This window comes from Andrena cerasifolii, chromosome 1 (assembly GCF_050908995.1).
Source record: "Andrena cerasifolii isolate SP2316 chromosome 1, iyAndCera1_principal, whole genome shotgun sequence".
Classification (NCBI taxonomy): domain Eukaryota; kingdom Metazoa; phylum Arthropoda; class Insecta; order Hymenoptera; family Andrenidae; genus Andrena; species Andrena cerasifolii.
The window spans coordinates 12,147,177-12,166,065 of record NC_135118.1 but is presented as its reverse complement, the minus strand read 5'-3'; the positions used below and the strand labels follow the sequence as shown (position 1 = coordinate 12,166,065).

Genomic DNA, 18,889 nt, shown 5'->3' with positions numbered 1-18,889 from the left:
ATTCCTTCTCCTATGTGGTCGGAGGAGGAGGAACGGTGCAGTTGTCGAAGAGCGCTGGGAACACGTGGTGCAGGATGTGGTCGAAGGATTTTTGGATCTTGTACTTTTTCATAGTAAATTTTCAGTGCGGCTGTGTTACTTGGTTTAGTCGAGGGACTTTTTGAAAGGTGGCTGTATTTTGTTATTTATTGAGCTTCTTTTATCGAACTCGGGTATAATCCAGTAGTGTTCATGTGGGACGGTTCAGCGGGACGTGAGAGACGTGTGTGATGGTTGGCGGGAGGGTGGTGGGTTAAAGTAGATTCTTCTTCTTTGCAGGTTAATTAGTGTCTTTGCAGGTTAATTAGTGTCTGTACAGTGGTGGTCACGAGAAGATTTGAAACTGATATTTTCATATAACTGCATGGTGACGATAGGAATTTTGTATAACTTTAACCCTACAGTGCACACTGCACACGTGGGGTCCAAGTGAACAGTTAAATGAATATAAAAAAGGAACCTTTAAATAAATTGTCTTACCTGTCCATATCTTACGTAGCTTTCTGCAAGCCTGTTCTCGTGATATTAAAAGAGATTTCGATAACGATGACCCGTAGTGTTAAACGGTTATTAGTTCAGTATTTCATTTTGTTATAAATATTTTTCTTAATAAAGATTGAGTGCAATAAATTAGGTACAGTCTAAAAATACTGTTTTTCTGAAAATATCCATGCACTCCTAGATTTGAAGATATGAGCCTGCGACCCACCCCTTTGATTTAGGTGTGCACTATCGGGTTGATTGCCTATTTTCAAATTCTCATTTTTCCTTTTTCTAATTGCTTGCGACCTATGATGTACCTATGCTTTTGTATCTGCGCTCATACATTGAGTTTTGACCAATTCATCAAGTGCGTGAAATACAAAATATGTGTAAGTGGCTTTAAACTAGGCGTTAAAAATTTTCAGGCACTTCTTTTCTCTATTACTTACCTCTTGATAATCTAAGGTATTTCTGTTATTCTCACTTTAAACGTTCTTCTAATCACCACTGTCAGCACTATGGAAAATTTGTAATAAATCATACAAAGAGTCGTAGTTTCCCTAATTGTTCCCGGTACAACTGATTCGCGAGGACGATGTCGTTGCCGCGTGGAAACTTTTCGTTCCCGAGCTTTCGCGAAATTAGTTGTCATAGAGTTGCAAGTGGTCTGCACGTGCAGGCAATGCGGTTACCAGCGACGCTGCAAGTTCTTTGTCTCGTGGCGTAATAACCGCAGGGTCCCCGCCGGAGTATCCAGAAACGAGATCGATTCGCGCCCCACACCGCGAAAGCTCTTTATCCCCTTTGATATCTTGTCGCGATAAATCATAGACATGGTATTCAACGAGGAAGACGTCTCGCGATTTATCGCGCGCGCGCGCGCGCGTTCATCACCCAGCCAACGTCCCCGTCAAGCTTTTTCCTCCGCGGTATTATTCGCGTCTCGAGTCATCGAGCGTCAACGTTCGAATCGACCACAGATATCCCATTTATCGCGGTTGAACGTCTTCGAATTCAGTCCGACGACTCGTTCGTATCTCAGCGTTTCCTCGGTCTCCTCGGTTTCCTATCGATCCGCAAATAAGTATTATTCATTGCAAACTGGTGCTTGTCAATTAATGCTTGCGCAACTCAAGCCGTACCAATAAATTGAAAATGAAAAAAATTGAGACAGGTATATCCAACCCCAGACTTAACCACTTTCAATGTATACACAATTTTTATTGGAAGTGGAACGTTTTTTAAAGAAGACGGTGGGGGAAGGTGGGGCCAGACGGGGTAGTTAAGGGTTGATGATGAATAAAACACAGCTTTTCATAATCAACTAATCAATTTTATGTCTGAAGCATTCTTTGGTAATATATTTTTCAGTTTAACTGTGAATCAACCTAAGTTTTGCAGGTTTAAATGGAATAAATAAAAACATTCAGAAAAAGTCGTTTCTCCCCACGGGTGGGGTAATATGGGGTGCCAATTAGAAAACAATATAAATAAAGTATGTATATAAAGTAATTATTGGGTTGACAGAGGAGGCACACATGTATGGCTTCGTTGTCTTCATCGCCTACATCAACACAGGAGAAATGAGCCCATTTGCCACGTATTGGGCAGCTTGTCCACCTTTCCAGAAGGGAATCAGTTCTTTTGGACTAATTAATAGAAAAGAAGTATCATTTTCCTTGGTCCGTCTTTCGTCTGTAGTTTCTAACCATTCTGGAACAATTAAAAAACTTTGATTTTTATTTCTAGGTTTCTGAGGGGCATGATGGGGTAACTCTCATTTTCATTACCTCATCATGCCCCTTCTCGTCTCACTACAATCATATGAACACTACCCGAAACATTATTTTTACAAAAGGATATAATTACATACGTACCTTATAGCCAGCTAAATTCTGCCTCAGAAACACATACATGTACCGGAGATCTTCTACATTATTATATCACTGTCACGGGTGCTAAAAATAAGGAAAAAGTAACGAAGTCCCAATAAATTTTAAATTCTGATCTAACTTCGTCACGCGTCCACATGTTTCATTGATTCGCTGCTCACTGACGGCGCCGATAGCCACGCATCTAACGCGTATGCTCAATTTTAATTAGTGCGTCTGTATCACGAGATACGAGGCGTACCCCGTCTTGCCCCACCTTCCCCTATTTCTCTGCCTCGAAATGAAAATGCATTATGGAGAAGCTGAAATTATGAAGAATACAATATAGGTACTATTTTCGTGAACCTACCAACCGTGGACCTTTTTCGAGAATGGCGAGTACATTCGCAATTAAAGGCGAGCACATTCGCAATTAACACCCCGAGTAGGGCAAGGTTTTGAAAAATGGCGTTTTAAGTCGGTTAGGCGTGTTCGAGCGATCACTTCTGCCGGTTAAATTTTGTAGAAAGCGTAGGAAGCGCAGGTACTCCTTGCTCGGTTTATTTTAATATAAACATTCAGGGACACTCAGGCAATACCTTCGATGCTTTCCAAGAAGTTTCAACGTAAAAAAACGCTGAAACCACACAGGTGAAGTGTAATGTACTTACGCTTATTTACTCATGACTCGCGCATAAACTAATATTGTATAGCTCCTACTTTCTCCGCAAGCATGCATCATACCAAATATTGAAACCCTACGTTACCCATAATCGTACGCACTGTGTCCTTCCTGTTATCCATCGCCATATGCCTATTTGCTTCATATGCGAATAAAATGATAAACATAATTCAATAGAATGGACCACTTTTTTGTTTTAACTGTTTTGACCGGGTGGTCTTTAAACGCAGAGGCTTGAGACAATTTTAAAAACAATTCACTTTTTTAGGCAGCAAATTAGCAAAAACTTATAATGTAAGTTATCATATTGAATTAATTTTAAAATTGTCTCAACTCTTTCAAATTAAAATATTTTATAATATTTCACGAAAAGGGCGGCAAACGCTTGTCAGCCTAGGAGTGCCAAATCTCCAAATCCACCCCTGCCACTGCGTCATCTTACCAAAGTCTTGCCTACCCCGTCATCCCCTCTCTTACTTTCCGTAAACTCTTAAAAACCCAGTACAGTCCCTCAGTCTTGTCTATTACTATTTCGAACGCCACCGTACCCAGTCACAGAGTTCATATCCAAACAGTACAGCATTGTACACCTCTTTATTTAGTTAAATAAATATATTGTTTAAAACAGTAGTTCGTTTTATCTTCGTGTCCATTACAGCAATCCCCGCAGACACGCCGACGCCAGCCGAAGTATCAGAAGCAACAGTAAAACCAGCCCGAGTTCAGTAATTCCTTCCCACACATCGAATTGAAGGATAGACTTGTCCGATCGATAAATTTCCACGTCGAATAAATATCGTGGATCATGACCCACGACCAGGAGCGTGCTAATACTAAAATGGAAAGTGTTATGCTCGCCAATCCTTCACTCTCGTTGATAAATGGTAGCAGCTCCCAGTCTTCCACGCATTAACCAGCAATCTCCTCTAAACAAATTTTCGAGCGTCAACGTTCAAATTGGACCCCCGAGGTCCCATTTATTGCAGTAGCAGAGGAACGTGCGAACATACGGGACCGATGATCTCGTGCGAGGAATGGTCCAGCGATATCGGCGCGCAAGAACACCGGTACACCAGCGATGTCTTCGTTACGATATCTGCCACTTAATTACCGGTCCCGTAAGGAACGCCGATAAAGTCTAGGGGGGGGGGGGGCGCTTAATTACACCGTGTCTGTTTTGCATGCGAATAAAAAAGTGACATTTGGTAAAAGTCGCCGGTATGACTCCCTGTCGAGATTTATTCGTCGTGTAAGTGGATGCATCATCGGGACGGCCAAGCGGAATTCGACGATAAAGTTCCCTATTAATCTCCAACGATTCTGGTTTTTCTAATTATTCACCGTTACAGCATCTCTCCGGAGAAGATGCCGCGCCGCCGCGGCTACTATTAACGTCAAACGGTACCCCTTCGTTTAATCGACCTGGATTCTTTACGAGCGCCGCTCGCTTAGCCCCCATTGCCGTAACTCGGTGCAGTGTATTAAGAATCATTAAACGCATTCGCGCACGCGTTACGTTTGTCATGTTCGTCTCAATGCGTGGAGCGCAACGATAAAGGGTTGTTGGTTTTGTTCTATGCATTCGTTTAGGATCTAGGCTCGTTGTGGCTCCCCAACCAGCGGAGAATTTTAAGGTTTTATGGGGAAACACCACTGCGATGGCTGGGGAAATAAGACTTTTTTTAAAAAAGATTTTCGGGAATAATTTACAGTTTTCATACGAAACTTTTATTACGTACGTTTAGTAGGTACGATGTATTAAGAGACTGTAAAAAATGAATAGAGAAACATGCATCAATTTTAATATATTAATTAATCTTCTACAGCCCTCGCAAAGTACATAGGTCGCTGGCGGGATGTGTAACTTTGGATCGGCAGCTCTGAAATCAAATTTAAGTCTTTTTTTATAAACTATACGAATGTAGTGTCCGTTGCACGTGCCGATTTTTTTAAACCAGTTATTTTTATAAAAATGGTGCGCTTTGGAAGAAAAAGTTCCGAACGTCCGCAAATAGGGTGGATAGTTTTTCCAGCGTATTTCAAAAATTTGTTTTCAATAAAAAAAATCCGCACGTGCAACGAAAACTGCACGCATGTAGTTTATGACAAAAAAAAAATGTCAAGCAGAATGCTTGTCACCCCCGTCCTGCCTCCCCAGGGAGCTTCATCAGAATTAATTGAATTTAAATAAATCAGTTGTATATAAAATACTATTCAATTTTTATTTTATTAGAGTAAAATATAACGTAGAATCTAAAATAGAAATTTTTTAGATTTCTTATTTGGAATACATAATATCTCTAAATCTTGCAGGAGTGGCGTGGGGGAGGGGTGTGCCATCCCGATATATGGATGGAATGGGTGCTTGGGTTAAAAAAAGGTTGGGAACCACTGCGCTGATTGTTACGAGGCGAGGTTTGTTTTGTAAGAATGCTCGACAACTCAAAAATTTAAAAAAATTTGAAACTACAGAAATGTAATCGATGCTGATAATTTAACTATTTTCTGGTTCGGCAATAAAACGATGTTATGAGTGAAAACACCCCCTTAAAGAAATTGTGAGGTTGCATATAATCGCGTATATCTGCGAAACCGTGAAAGATGTCGAAAAAAGGTTTAATTAAAAGTTTTATGGTTTTTTATATTGGGGAAGACGGCGGTAGAGATAAATTTTAAAAACAATAGTTTTTTCGAAAATTCTTTATCACCACGTTATAGGATATTGTAGCTGCGTTTTGAATCATTTTCTGTCTGTCGCAGAATTGATGATCGTTTTATTTTTGTGGTTGTAGACACGCATTGTTTCCGCTATTTGTGGTTAAGCGAATGGAGTCCCAGGCCTCAACAGACTATATCCCAGAGAGTGTCCCATGTGGGGGTTTTAGAACCTTATGTTCAGTGCAGTTTGATGTAACGTAGTTCCCTAAAATCAAAGCTGATAACCGTGCAACTATTGAATGATCAGTCCCTTGCTAGCCCCGATTCACTAATGAATCTAATCGACAGCTGTATCTTCGCTTTTTTCTCCAAGGTCATAGAGAAGCTGATTTTGTCACTGTAGCTCAGTCACCAATAACTAAGAGCTATGGCCATTCCTTCTCCGCCAAATACTGAACACACATATTTCGGAAAACTGTAGGAGCCGCATGTCCACATTTTTTCTATATATACTATAGTTTTCAAGGTATACGAAAAAATAGGAAAAGATACATAAACCTTTAAGGGGTACTTTCACCACGAAGATTCAAAAACTAGGAAAAACAAAAAATTATCTGATACCTCTATCGAGGTCCTTGCAAACCTAAAAGTGCAAATCCACGATGAGACAAAAATAACGTGTCTTTTGTAATCTCATGAGACAATTATTTAATTATTTTTTAATTCGTGAAATTCGACTTTCACGAGACAAGTTTCACGATATATTTCCAAATATCACATCTCTCGTGACTATTTCCATTATTTACATTTAGTTGTTGCTGAGACTTTTGTCTCATGTAAAATCTCACCGTGGATATACTCCTTAAAAGAGATCGGGATTTTCGGGTTACCGAAGTTCAGTTGTAAGTATACAACACCGCATCAGCAGCATCAAAGAACTTTCAATACCGCCTTAGTACTAATATCTTGATACATACTTTCGTGTTACTGTCAGTCTCATGAAACGCCTAACAGTAGACGGCCCCAGGAATGCGCGCTGATCGCGAAGGCTGCACAGCCCGCGACTGTCGATTAGCGTGATTAATTAACACGATTGCCGTATGCAATTTCATTGGCCACGAAAAACGGCAAATAAAGTGTATCGACGAACCAGGGCACGGATTGTGTTGCAATCAGCGGGTCGATAACCGGTACTCGCTAATCAGCCGAGTGGCCGTTGAATGTCAAATCGTTGGTGCCGGACGAAACGAGCAAAAGTGCGATCGAGGAACGTCCCCCCTACGAATGACGACACGTTCGTGTTGATGTTCTCGGGATTGGAGATCGCATCGACATCTGGTCGTGTGGGTGAATTTTGGCGCATTGATTAACCGGGTCACAGGGCTGCATGACGAGGGTCACAATGCGTTGGCGTCGAAGCACGCGTTATTCTCTTCTTCAAGCTACTTCCGCTTTTCTATCATTTTTTCTTTGTATACAATTGTTGAAATTTCATTGTATTAAAAATAGAACTCTCTATACGAAAAAAGGGTGAATTTACTAAGGGAAGAGATTCTAGTTCGTAAGCATGCAATGATAAACTTTCTCCTAAAATTATAGATTCTTGACAGTTTTGATGTGGCAGATATATGTAGCAATAGGTTTAAAAATTTCAGTGAAACTTAACAACGTGCTGTCCCAATTTCGAAATAGGAATCAAAGTAGAATCTGTGCGGAAACTATAAATCAAAATCTTCTCTGGTATTCGAACGCTATAAATATGCGAAAATATGCTATAAATATGCGACAAGCCCATTACAACAAGTATGTGCAGTACAGTAATACATAATTAATGCATAAACACCGCGTCCAAAAGGAACAGCAGTCCGATCAAACTATTCACTTTTATTAGATATTGTATGTACTATTTAATAATAACCTGTTGACAAACAGAGCATTTACCGGGTTCCCAATTTTTTCTTAGTAAGTATATTTTCTATCCACCTTTTCTTTAACTTTTTATCGCGAGGAAAGCGAAAAACAGAGGTATATTTTGCATCAGATGTTGCATAATTGCTATTGAATGCTGATGCATTACAGTTTCAGATTATGATCGTTTTATATACACCGTATCTATTGTTCTATTCTTGCAATTCTAACACTTTATCGTGTATAACACTTATAGACCAATAAATTACACTTAAATAAGTACAGTAAATCCACATTACATCCGCATTTTACAATAATACCATTAAACGCGAACGGCTCAAAATAATTGACATCAGTCCTATGACATCAGTCCTCTGACAATTATTTTGAAGCCGTTCGCCTTTAATGGTATTATTATAAAATGCAGATATAATCTGGATTTACTGTACTTATTTAAGTGTAATTTATTGGTCTGTAAGTGTTATACACGATAAAATTTTAGAATTGCAAGAATAGGATAATAGATACCGTGTACCTACATAAAACGATCATAATCTTCATGACAGTGTTGCCAAATTTGCTATGTCCCTGCCTGTACTAGAGATGGCCGTGGGCTCACCCAACATGTTTGCTCGTACCAGCCATTATCTTCTTGAAATGCAATCGTCTTTGCCTGAAAAATTGAAATACTACTTCTGCGATCGGGGGTTTCAATTAAACGCCGGGGGGAAGTATTTCCGTTACCTTATTGTACCTACCTCTGCCAGACATCATCTCAGACCTTCCGAAACGAGCGTGACGTTCGAATCAGGCGAGCACTCTTCCGGCGCATTCCGCAGCGGTCGAGGATGCAGGTGAAACGTCAGAGGATCGTCAGAGTTCGGAAAGAAAGGATCCTGACAAGCCGGCGAGCAAAAGGAGCGAGCCGAAGCCCGTAATTCCCGGGCTCGCGGTGTTGTTTTGATTTCAATATCGCCACAAGGAATTCATCGCGGCGCCGTTGCCCGCACGGTTACGAGGCTCGCCTCGCGCATCGGGAGATTTGCATTCTACTCTGCAACTCCGTTGCTCGTTTCGCTCCCTAGGATTTACGTTATTTCTGAGCTTCCTACCGTGCGCGACGAGCCATTTCATAAACATGAAAGTTCCGTGACGCAGGTGGAATAGCAAAACGAGTCAAAGTGAAATCTCTTCAGCGGCGAAGACAAATAACGGCAATGATATCGCTCCTTGCCACGAGGAATGTAATAGCGCGTCGTTGATTCCCCTTTCTCTTTCCTTTTTTCCGTCTTCCCTGCCACTGGTTTTCTTCGCATCGGCCGTCCCTTCTTTCTGAAAAAGGTAGCGAACGCACGACGAAAGAGGGAACGAATCGCTGCGGCTGCTCCGTGCTTTTCTGCACCCGTTGTGCGCTCCCTTGTCGAAGCGCTGCTTTATGGTGTAACTTGGTATTCGGTGTAATGATTAATGATTCACGTTTTATGAAATTAGTAATATCCGCGGTAATAAAGTGTCTGCAGAGCTCCTTGTGTTTTATGGAGGAGCAAAGAAATTTGAGTTGCGGAGGGCAGTCGATTTCAATTGGACGGACCTACTTACAAGGGAAGATCCCGAACTTTTTTTTAATAAATTATTTTTTTTTATAAATTTTTTTTAACTTGAGGAAATCTTCAAAAGGCGACTCCTTCAGAGGGGAATCTCCGGGGTGACAGGGTAGTGTGGGATTTTTACCCATTAAAACCCCTCGGCCACTATGAAATTTTTAATAATTTCCATGTAAATATCTCTATTATTAAAGCCCATTGGCAGAAACGCTCGGACACCTGTTTACTTATTTTCGACATAGATTCATCGTGCCAAGGCTCATCAAAATCGGTGTCTACCTCATGGTGTCCTCTCCTTGGCGGTTTCAGAGCATCGAGGGTTGATAGCTTTCTGCATAACTAGGCCCAATTACTACCTTCGTACACTTAGAAATAAACACTTCCGATATCAAAATCGTTCGCATTTCCACTTGTTGCAATGCAAACTACACTGACAAGGCTGTGCTACTCGCTAGACTCTCCACATAAAAGCAAAACACGTGAAGTGGAAAGCAGTCGATGAAAACGTTCTTGCGATGTAGAAGAACACTCGTCTTTGTCTACGTAACAGACTTTCGTTCAAATATTAAATAGGTACGTTTTTACAAATCGGAGGAGAAGACGCAAGATTCGAAGTGTGTGTTCGAGTTCATCGAGCCCTTATTTATATGCCCGAATGGTACTTGGCGCACTAGTAATTTCTATAATAATTCTATACTTCACTAGTAACTTCATAATATTTCTATGGTTCGCTAGTAATTTCTATAGTAATTCTGTACTTCACTAGTAACTTCATAATATTTCTATAGTCACTAGTAATTTCATAATAATTCTATAGTTCACTAGTAACTTCACAGTAAGTTTAGTGCTGGGTCTTTTTGGAACCAAGCGGATTGTTACCGAGTGTATTATAACAACAGTGGGGAGACCTTCAGAAATTGAAAAATTACTTCTGCACTGGTCCAAGAAAAAATATATAGAAGTCAAGAGATTATGAAAATGGTACGAGCCAAAGTAACCCAGACACCCACTTCCCAATTCCTCGATCCGCCCTCCATCCGAGGGTTAATACTATTATAACTCTCATACGTTCCCATCCGGAAACAGTTTTCAACCCTTTTCGTCGTGACGCAACTGAAGATGCCATATGCTTCTGATACAAGCGAAGATCCTGTTCGAAGGTAGTGGTGGGCTTCCTAATAACCTCAAGCTTCTTGAAAGATTCTAGTGTATCGCAGCATCTCAAACGCATAGGCAGCGGCCTCCTAGATATCGGGTGTGGCCGATTGAAAGGGGAATAAATTTATGCCGCGGGGATGTGTCTGGGGCCTGTCGCCCCCACGTGTACACCCTACCGGGATGCTGGCCGGCGTGATTCATCGCCGCGTATTTGCGATAACGAAAGTTATGCCTCTCGTTGGCCGTGCATGTCAACGGACGGATCCTTACGGTCAATGCATAGGCAAGGCAGAAGTTATTACGCCGTCCCGTCCAAACGGTGAATTGCACCGAGTCGGGGAGCACAGTCGGTTCGTTAAAACGAAACCTGTTCCCGCGTCGGTGTCGCCGACGTGAGCCACGATCATCTCGGGGACATCCGGCGCTTCCCGTCTGATACATCTAACTTTTAATTGGACAACGGGATGCGTCATAAAACAAGTGCATTAAGCCCGATGTGTATTTCACATAGGATGACAGGTGGACGCGTTACGTTTCCACGCTTTCCGTTCCTCGCCTTCCGTTCTTGCGGCTGAGCCTTGGCTTTTCGAGGGCTGTCATTAGTGTAACGGATGGGTAGCGCGTACAATTATTCCTTCCTATAGAAATCAATTAATGGGCGTATCAGCTGCACGTGTCTTCGAAGCAGGGTTGACTTGTACGTACCGTCCAAAGATATCAGGATAGGGAGTTTCTGTTGGTTGAGGTATGGGATCAAATATGGCGTTCGTGATCCAAACAATCTCATAGCTGTTTCTTCTAACACGCATGCAGATACGTCGATCTCTTCTATGGATCTGCAGGTTCATTTAGAAATAATCTGCGTCGAGAAATGGTTCAGCATGGAAGCACCACTCTGTTATTTTTAATTAAGTGTATATTACCTTTTTTATATTACTCAATAATAATGATACGAATGCAATGTTAGCAGTGGAGGGTTTTCAAGTTGTACGTGTACGATTTTGATTTGGCGATGTCTTTAAGAGAGACTGACTGGCAATAAAGCGTAGGCTGCTAAGGGATTTTTAAATGAGAGAGGGGGTAGAGTTGAATATTGGAATCACGAATTACGAAATTCTTTCGCTCCCATAGTAGCTTACACGGAAATTTAACCATTTCAGTGTCTGGAAACTCTTATCAAACGTCCAAGTCGAAAGTGTTCACTCACTGATGTATGTGAAAAATGGTTTTGAACGTTCCACTATTTCGCTTGCTGTTACGCATGCTTATCAGCTCTCGGTAGTGGGTTCATTATTTGATAAGCAGCTTCTGTGAGCTACGTTTGGAAGGTCTGGATGAAAGTTGAAGATAAATTTGCAGATCCAGCGCTGATAGTTTACACATGAATTTTGTGTCTGTGGTCGTTGTATATGAAAATGTGAAAGCTCATACTTGGGAGAGTAGAACAGTCTCTATGTAGAAATATTTGAAGAACTAGGACAGAAGACTTGTATCGATACATAGATCCGACTGATAGAATCAGATGTAATACTTAAAAGTAAGGATAACTTCGAATACTCGTTTACGAGAAATATGTATTTAGTACGCACTTAACCTACGTATATATTCCTTTTCATTTAATAAAATAAAATTTATTTCTACGAAATGGATATAAAACTTTCGTGCATTTTATAAATATTTCTCATTAAGGTGTAATTTTTTTTGTTCTTATTTATACATATAAGAACCTTATGTTACACTTTTAATAAAATTCATACATTTCTTTAACCCGGCGTTAGTAAGGTGGATAAATGTAACAAGAGTAGTAAGGTGGGGTCCCACAGACCCCGCAAACAATTTAGTGTATTATAGAAATCCATATCTTTAATTAAATTTTTATTAACCAAAAATACTTAACTAATTAAAAATCTTTAAGTTTCAACAAAAATATACTCTTCCTAGATTATATAATGAACAAACTAAATAACACTGCCACGCGTTGTTAAAAAGTTATACTCAATTTAAAACACTTGGTGTCTGTGAGACCCCACCACTGCGGGGTTAAAATCACCTTCAGAGTTATTTTACCATTACTGGCCTATCCTCGTGGCGTTACCCTTTAAACACATCTTCGATTCCAAACCTTCAAATGCAAAAGAAAATCTAAGTCTCAGAAACTACCAGGCCCAAACACATCACCTTTATTTGCGTTCAAAGTACCCAAAGACACCTTTTCAAGATTACATTCCCTTCACGCGCCACTAGTATGCAACAAAATGACATAACTCTACAAACCTTCAAATGAAGCACGAACACGCGTCGCGAAAGGTCACAAAATTCCAAAGCATCGCGGTCCCCCCAGATGCCCGCGTTATCAGAAACTAGTTCAGAGGGCACGAAATAAAAACAGATAATTTGCAAATGCAAAGAGGAGAATCTCCAAGCACTTGCCGCTGGAGTTACCCCGCGGGATGCTTTTCATATCGCGATCGAAATTACGGGCACACAGCTGAAGAGTGGGATTAGCGCGTCGCTGTTGCTTAAAAGGGTTGCGGAGAGGAGCGAGCAAGAGCGCGTGCGAGGAGAGAAAGTATGACGGTGGGAAGGGTGAATGAATGAAACCATTCAGGTAACATGTTTATGCGCTCATCGCCCGGCATGGAGCAGCCAGGCATACCGATCGGCACGAGCAACAATCCGGGAAGCAGATGGCGCAGGGAGAGGAACGGATTATACCGGTTGTTCGGGCGATAATAATAAAGTGCATAATCTTGTACAATAAATGGGAGCGGCTGATATTGGTGTACAGCGAGGCGGCGTAATGACACTTGCCAGTTGCTGGAAGCGTGTACGGGATTTTAAAATATCGCGTAATTTTGAGATTAGAGTGGACTGGCCGTGTAAGTTATTACAGGCTCCCGGAACACGCTGCGGCCGATCAACTGCTCTGACGGGGGGAAAAATGCCGAGCGGATGGGACTAAGCGCAGAGCTACCAGCTCACGACTTTTAGCGCTTGTCAGCTGCTCTCTGTGGACTTTGCAGCTAAACGCGCGTTACAGATTTGTTCTCGTTTTCGAATGTTATATGTATTTTGTTTTCAGCTTTTGGGATGGTGATAAAAGAGAAAAATGGTTTTTGAACACGTTGACTGATATGAGGTTCGGTTGCTCCATGCTTTCCATTCATTCGAACGTGTTTCTTGGGAAGTAAGAATGTTTCGTAGTTCAATGACGCATTTAATGTCGTACATCGTTAGTACGATTTGTAAATTCGAGGATTTACTTATAGTGAATATGTTAATAGGAATTTTAACACTGTCAGCGGCGTTGGCGTGTTTTCGCGCCGAGGGATTTCCACCTGCTGCGTGTAAAGCTTCGGCGCGGTTTCACTAGAATATTTTCTGGAAAGCATCGGAAGTATTGTCCTATTGGCCCCGAATCTTTGCTCGTGGCAAGTTAAGGGGCGGAATCCCATTTTGGGCAAATTCCACTTACGCCCAAATCGCCCGCAGCGGCCGCGGTTAACATTTCAAAATTTATGAAAATCTCTTGAAATATGGAAGAGAAATCTGTGAAAGAGCCGTCACCGGAAAACATAGGTTTTTTAACTATAAATTGCGACTCGAAAACAGGAACATATAATTTATATTCATTTTATTACGAAACCGGAAAAATCCTCTGGTTCTGGGCGCGGGCGATTTGGGCGCAAGTGGGAATCGCCCTTTATGGGCTAAAAACATAGCCAAATTTGAGTATTTTTTTTAAGTAATTTGAAATTCGATTCATCTGAAATTTAGGGCATGTTTTTGTGCGTCTTTGAAGAAGTTGCAGTTTCTTTCTTATTTATTTTTAATAATAAATGCAGGAGTTATGCATCGCCCCGCGCCAAATTCGCTGTGCGCGGGTGTGCATGATATTTAGCTTGCCGGTAATCTGAAACAGAAAAATGCAACGGCGTTTGACTTTATACATATGTAGCTTCAGTTCGATGAACCCGAATACCGATAAGTTACCCAAGAAAATTGGTAGAAAACTGGAAATTAAAGATTCAGACCTTTCAGCTTGAAAACTCATCACTCTCCTCAATAATTTTTTTGTTTTATTCTGGTTCACCAGATTGAAGCTACAACTCCCATATTTATTATTAAAACTTAATAAAAAGGAAACTGCGTAAAAACAAGGTCCACATTTCCGACGAATCGAAACGCTAGTCTCTTAAAAAAAAATCCCCAATTCTGCTATGTTTCCAGCCCCAAAATATGATTCCCCCTTACAGTGTCAAAAATTAACTTCCTCAAAAAAAGGTTAGCAACAATACAATATTATCACATGCAGAGAAGTAAAAATGTATTTCCCTGTCATTCTTTATTAACTCTGCTGCGCTCCTCTGGTCTTCTTTTTACCCAAAGGCGTACTGACTTATTTTTTAGAAAAACGTGAAAGATTCGTTACTACATAACACGCACGGTTCCCGTCCCTTGGCTTCCTCTTAAACGTGCCTATAGATGAACTGACCTGCGCGAGGTTATCACTCCTCTCAATTTCAAATACTTTAATCCAAAAAAAGGAGAACCGAGTTAAATAATTCGTAATGTTTAAATGTCACGGAGAAATAAATCCGCAGCACTTTATGACCCAAATGACACAGTTCAGTTTGACGTTGAACAGCGGCTAACATCCCTAATGCGTTTCGTGTAACGATCCAGCGCTCCTAGGACAGGGAACATTTGCGTGGGCGGATGGGTCCGTGACACAAGGCAACAAGCTTCGCAGTTAGATTATTCTGAATAGATAATGCGAACGACGATGAAGATCTCATCAGTTCCGCGTAATTAGCTCCCACCACTCGGTGAGAGTCGTCTGCGAAATGTTGTTACACGTACACGACGGCAGCCTTATCTCAGCTGGTGGCGCGCTGTCTTTCCTCAGCTCTGTGTGCACTCGTGCCCCGTACGCGCGTGCACGATCTCCACGGACGTACCTCGAGGGTGGAATCTTCGCTGGATTTTTATCATCTCGGTAGTGTAAGTCCTCTGAAGATTATCTGTCCTGAAAGGGTCGGAAGAAGACCAATTCCGCTAAGAGAGCACCGTCCTTAGACCAGCCTGCCATGGCCCGTTCGCTGAATGGGCGACCTTCGTGCTATCTGAAAAGAATGAGCCGCGCATGGCTGCATTTTATTATTCAAATCCACGGCAACATTTGTTAACGGCGAGGCGATTTGTCTGAAAAATTGTAAAGGGCCCAAATTAGTCTGCCGCGTGATATGTCCGGACAGAAAATGGCCCAAGCATAAAAGTAATTTCACTAATGCGAGAAAGTGAAAGGGTTCTTACAACGACAAAATTTATTACAAACACTTGCAATTGTTTCAATAAGCTTTGATATGCTGCATAGATTTTCCATAATTATAATTTGCAAATTTTTGGTGATTTATTCATGGTCCCTTTGTAATTACTAGTCATTTCGTTATGAGAATAGGTTATTGGCTTGTATCGAACGGATAAAGAAATATTTTTAATGCAAAATTTAATTCTCCGTGTTCCGCAGTTGGAATGAAGTTGTAAGCACTGCCTCGGTACATCTGGTTATAAAACAGATCTTATTGTACATGCAAATGGTATTGGCAAATGCTTAAAGGCGTACGTGTCCGACGTTGCAATTTGTTGTTACTCCGAGCACGTAAATATGTTAGTTTACGTTGAATCCCGGCTACCGTTAGGCATTAATTCTGTCGAGTGTCTTTGTGTACGTTAAGCGCCAACTTGATATTCTCTTTGTAGATCTGCGATTTTTTCGGTCATGTTACAAGGGGCTTCCTTTATGCACTCATGTAACCTATGCTTCCGTAAATGTAAAATGACTCTGCCGTGTGTGTATCGCGTATACGTAGATCGGCAGTACCGTTAGTAACAAGTTTAAATCTGACCATGCCCAGATAAGTGCATCTATTCTCGGCTCGTTAACTGATGACCTTGAAAAATCAATATCGTTCGATCGAATAAGCGCTATTTCCGACAGGGCGTAACAAATTGCTGCGCGCATAGTAAGTTGGTATTCATCGGTACATAAAGCTTCATATGCATGACCTTACATATTTATCAATCGATTGGAAATATGTTTTTCGTACACGAGTCGATTGATTAACGGGTCATTCTACTTTGATCGGCCGAAGAATGAAGCTATTTTTACAGATTTTTTTCTCGACAAATACAACATATAATGAAATAATTCTGGTTGGAATTTATTAAGCTACTCTTATATTATTCAACAAAATTTAAAAAGATTTTTTGTGATTTGTTTCAAATGTTTTTTTTATAGCGTCAATGTGACACCTACAAAAAAGAGGTATGGTATGTATGTTGGTGGCGCAGGTGATTTCCCGGCTCGGGCTTATTTGAAGCAAAAAATTCGAAATTTTTAATCTGTATGAGTGTCGTTATCGCCCGTAGCTCAATTAATAATTTTTGTTGAGAAATAAGAAAATGACGTCGGTTTGAAAGGAAAAGTTCCCCAAAGGGTGTTTTCTCGAATGTTCTCCGAGAAAAATCCCGGTTGTTTTTCGACAAAAATCTTTTTAATTTTTTTTTTGTATAATTTAAGAGTAGCTTAATAAATTCCAAAAAGATTTGTTTCATTATATGTTGTACTTATTGAGAAAAAAATCTTTAAAAATAGCTTCATTTTTTGCCGATTAAAGTAGAATGACCCATTAAGCCTGAACTGTGTTTTTAATATATTGTTTATAATTATAAGTTATTACGTGGAGGTGAAGAAGGTATTTCTTTTGGTTTTGAATAAAATGTACTGAAATGTATTATGTAAAGTTTAGGTATATTCTCAACTGAAATGCTCAACATGTCACGGCTAAAGAACATGTCGCTTCTCGCAAATGCTGTTTCACTAAAAGCACGAAATCACGAGTATTCTTTTAAAATAGAGTAATTTGAGGACAAGCTAAGTAATTCTGCTGAAAAGGGAAGACTTGAAAGGAAAAAATCTGTGAAGCTTATTAATTTGCGACTACACACACTCTGATAAAAATAATAAAGGTAATATAAATGTTTAGAGATAAACGAGTACCATTTTAAACATGAGTGACAATTACTTGCAATTCAGATTTTGCTACATCATCTTGAAACTCACCTATAAAGACTTTTTAAAGATTAGAAGGAAGCTTTTCAGAATTAAAAGCATTCGTGTGTTATTGAACTTAAAAAAAAATGAAAAGGGAACCCTCGATCTTCTATCGTTCTCTAGCATAAAAGCTTTTTCACATGACTAGATAAATTCACTTAGCAAAAACAGAGCTAGTATAAATCGACTAGCTAACTGCCTGATTTAACACATTAAAGCCAGGAATCTACCGAGAAGCTAAGCTATGCTGTGCGATGCTATGCTATGCCATGCTATGCCATGCTATGCTATGTCATGCAAAGTTTTAAAAAAATTAGCTTCAATACATTCTTATGGAACCGTTTCCACCAAAAGCTACGCTAAAACATAGCATCGGATAGCATAGCTTAGCTTAGCTTACCTTCCCGGTGGATTCCCGGCTTAATTGTCAGGGATATTTTCACAGTCTTGCCATAATATGATTCGTGTACCATATATGGTGCACAGTATATTCAGTCTCCGACTCAGGACACATGTACCAAAATTGGTACACATTGAAACGTATGCACCAAATACTGTAAAGCATGATTGCTAATGCATAAAAGTTAGTCTGTTAAATAAACATTACTACAGTACTGAAAATATTTTTTGCATTGCCCGAATAAACACGTTATCACTTATACCTCTCTCTTATTATCAATACCAGAGAAACATTATATTGCAGAAATAATAATTATAATATTAATATCATAATGATATTTATTGAGTGATGCAATAAATATTTCCAGTTCTGTATTTGGTAAAAAATTTTGTCAGAGGCTGAGGGGCCACACTATTAGTTTTGCTAGTAGCAATAAGTGGGCCAAGTTATGTAGAAAGCTACTAACCCTCAGTGATCTAAAATTCAGTAAATTTAGTTTGAAGGTTTTAATTGTTAAAGAAAACTAGCATTATTTCTATCAGGTATATTTTATTTCTTGTTATTTTTTTACAACCCTTTTTATTGGGTTATTTAATAGTGAGTAGTATAATTAATATTATTTTAAATTTTCTGTAGATTGTTATTTTCAAGCTTAAACTGAAACCATGGCTTGGTAATTTTAATAATTGTATAATATAATGTAGTAAGAGTTGTTCTATGGGTTGGTAATTTTTTCGCAAAATAAAGATCACAAAAATATGGGATCCGTACTGTGTTTAACTAATTTTCTCCCATTTTGAAGGCTAGTAGCATAAGATGGTCCAATTGTCAACAGTACTGTGTAGTACTCATACTAGTCAATTTGTCATGGGATATAAAAAAAAAATGATGAAACATGTATAAACATATCCAGAATGCCAGTCGTGTATCAATAAGCAAAGAAATAAACTTTACCTCCATTTTTAGTTC

The 18,889-nt window shown here is 39.9% G+C and overlaps 1 protein-coding gene across 1 annotated transcript in view; it reads left to right on the top strand.

The window, feature by feature from the left end:
* Twin (CCR4-NOT transcription complex subunit 6-like twin) overlaps nt 1–18,889 on the top strand; it is a 405,710-nt gene that overhangs the window by 117,289 nt on the left and 269,532 nt on the right. The gene's annotated exons all lie outside the window — the stretch shown is intronic.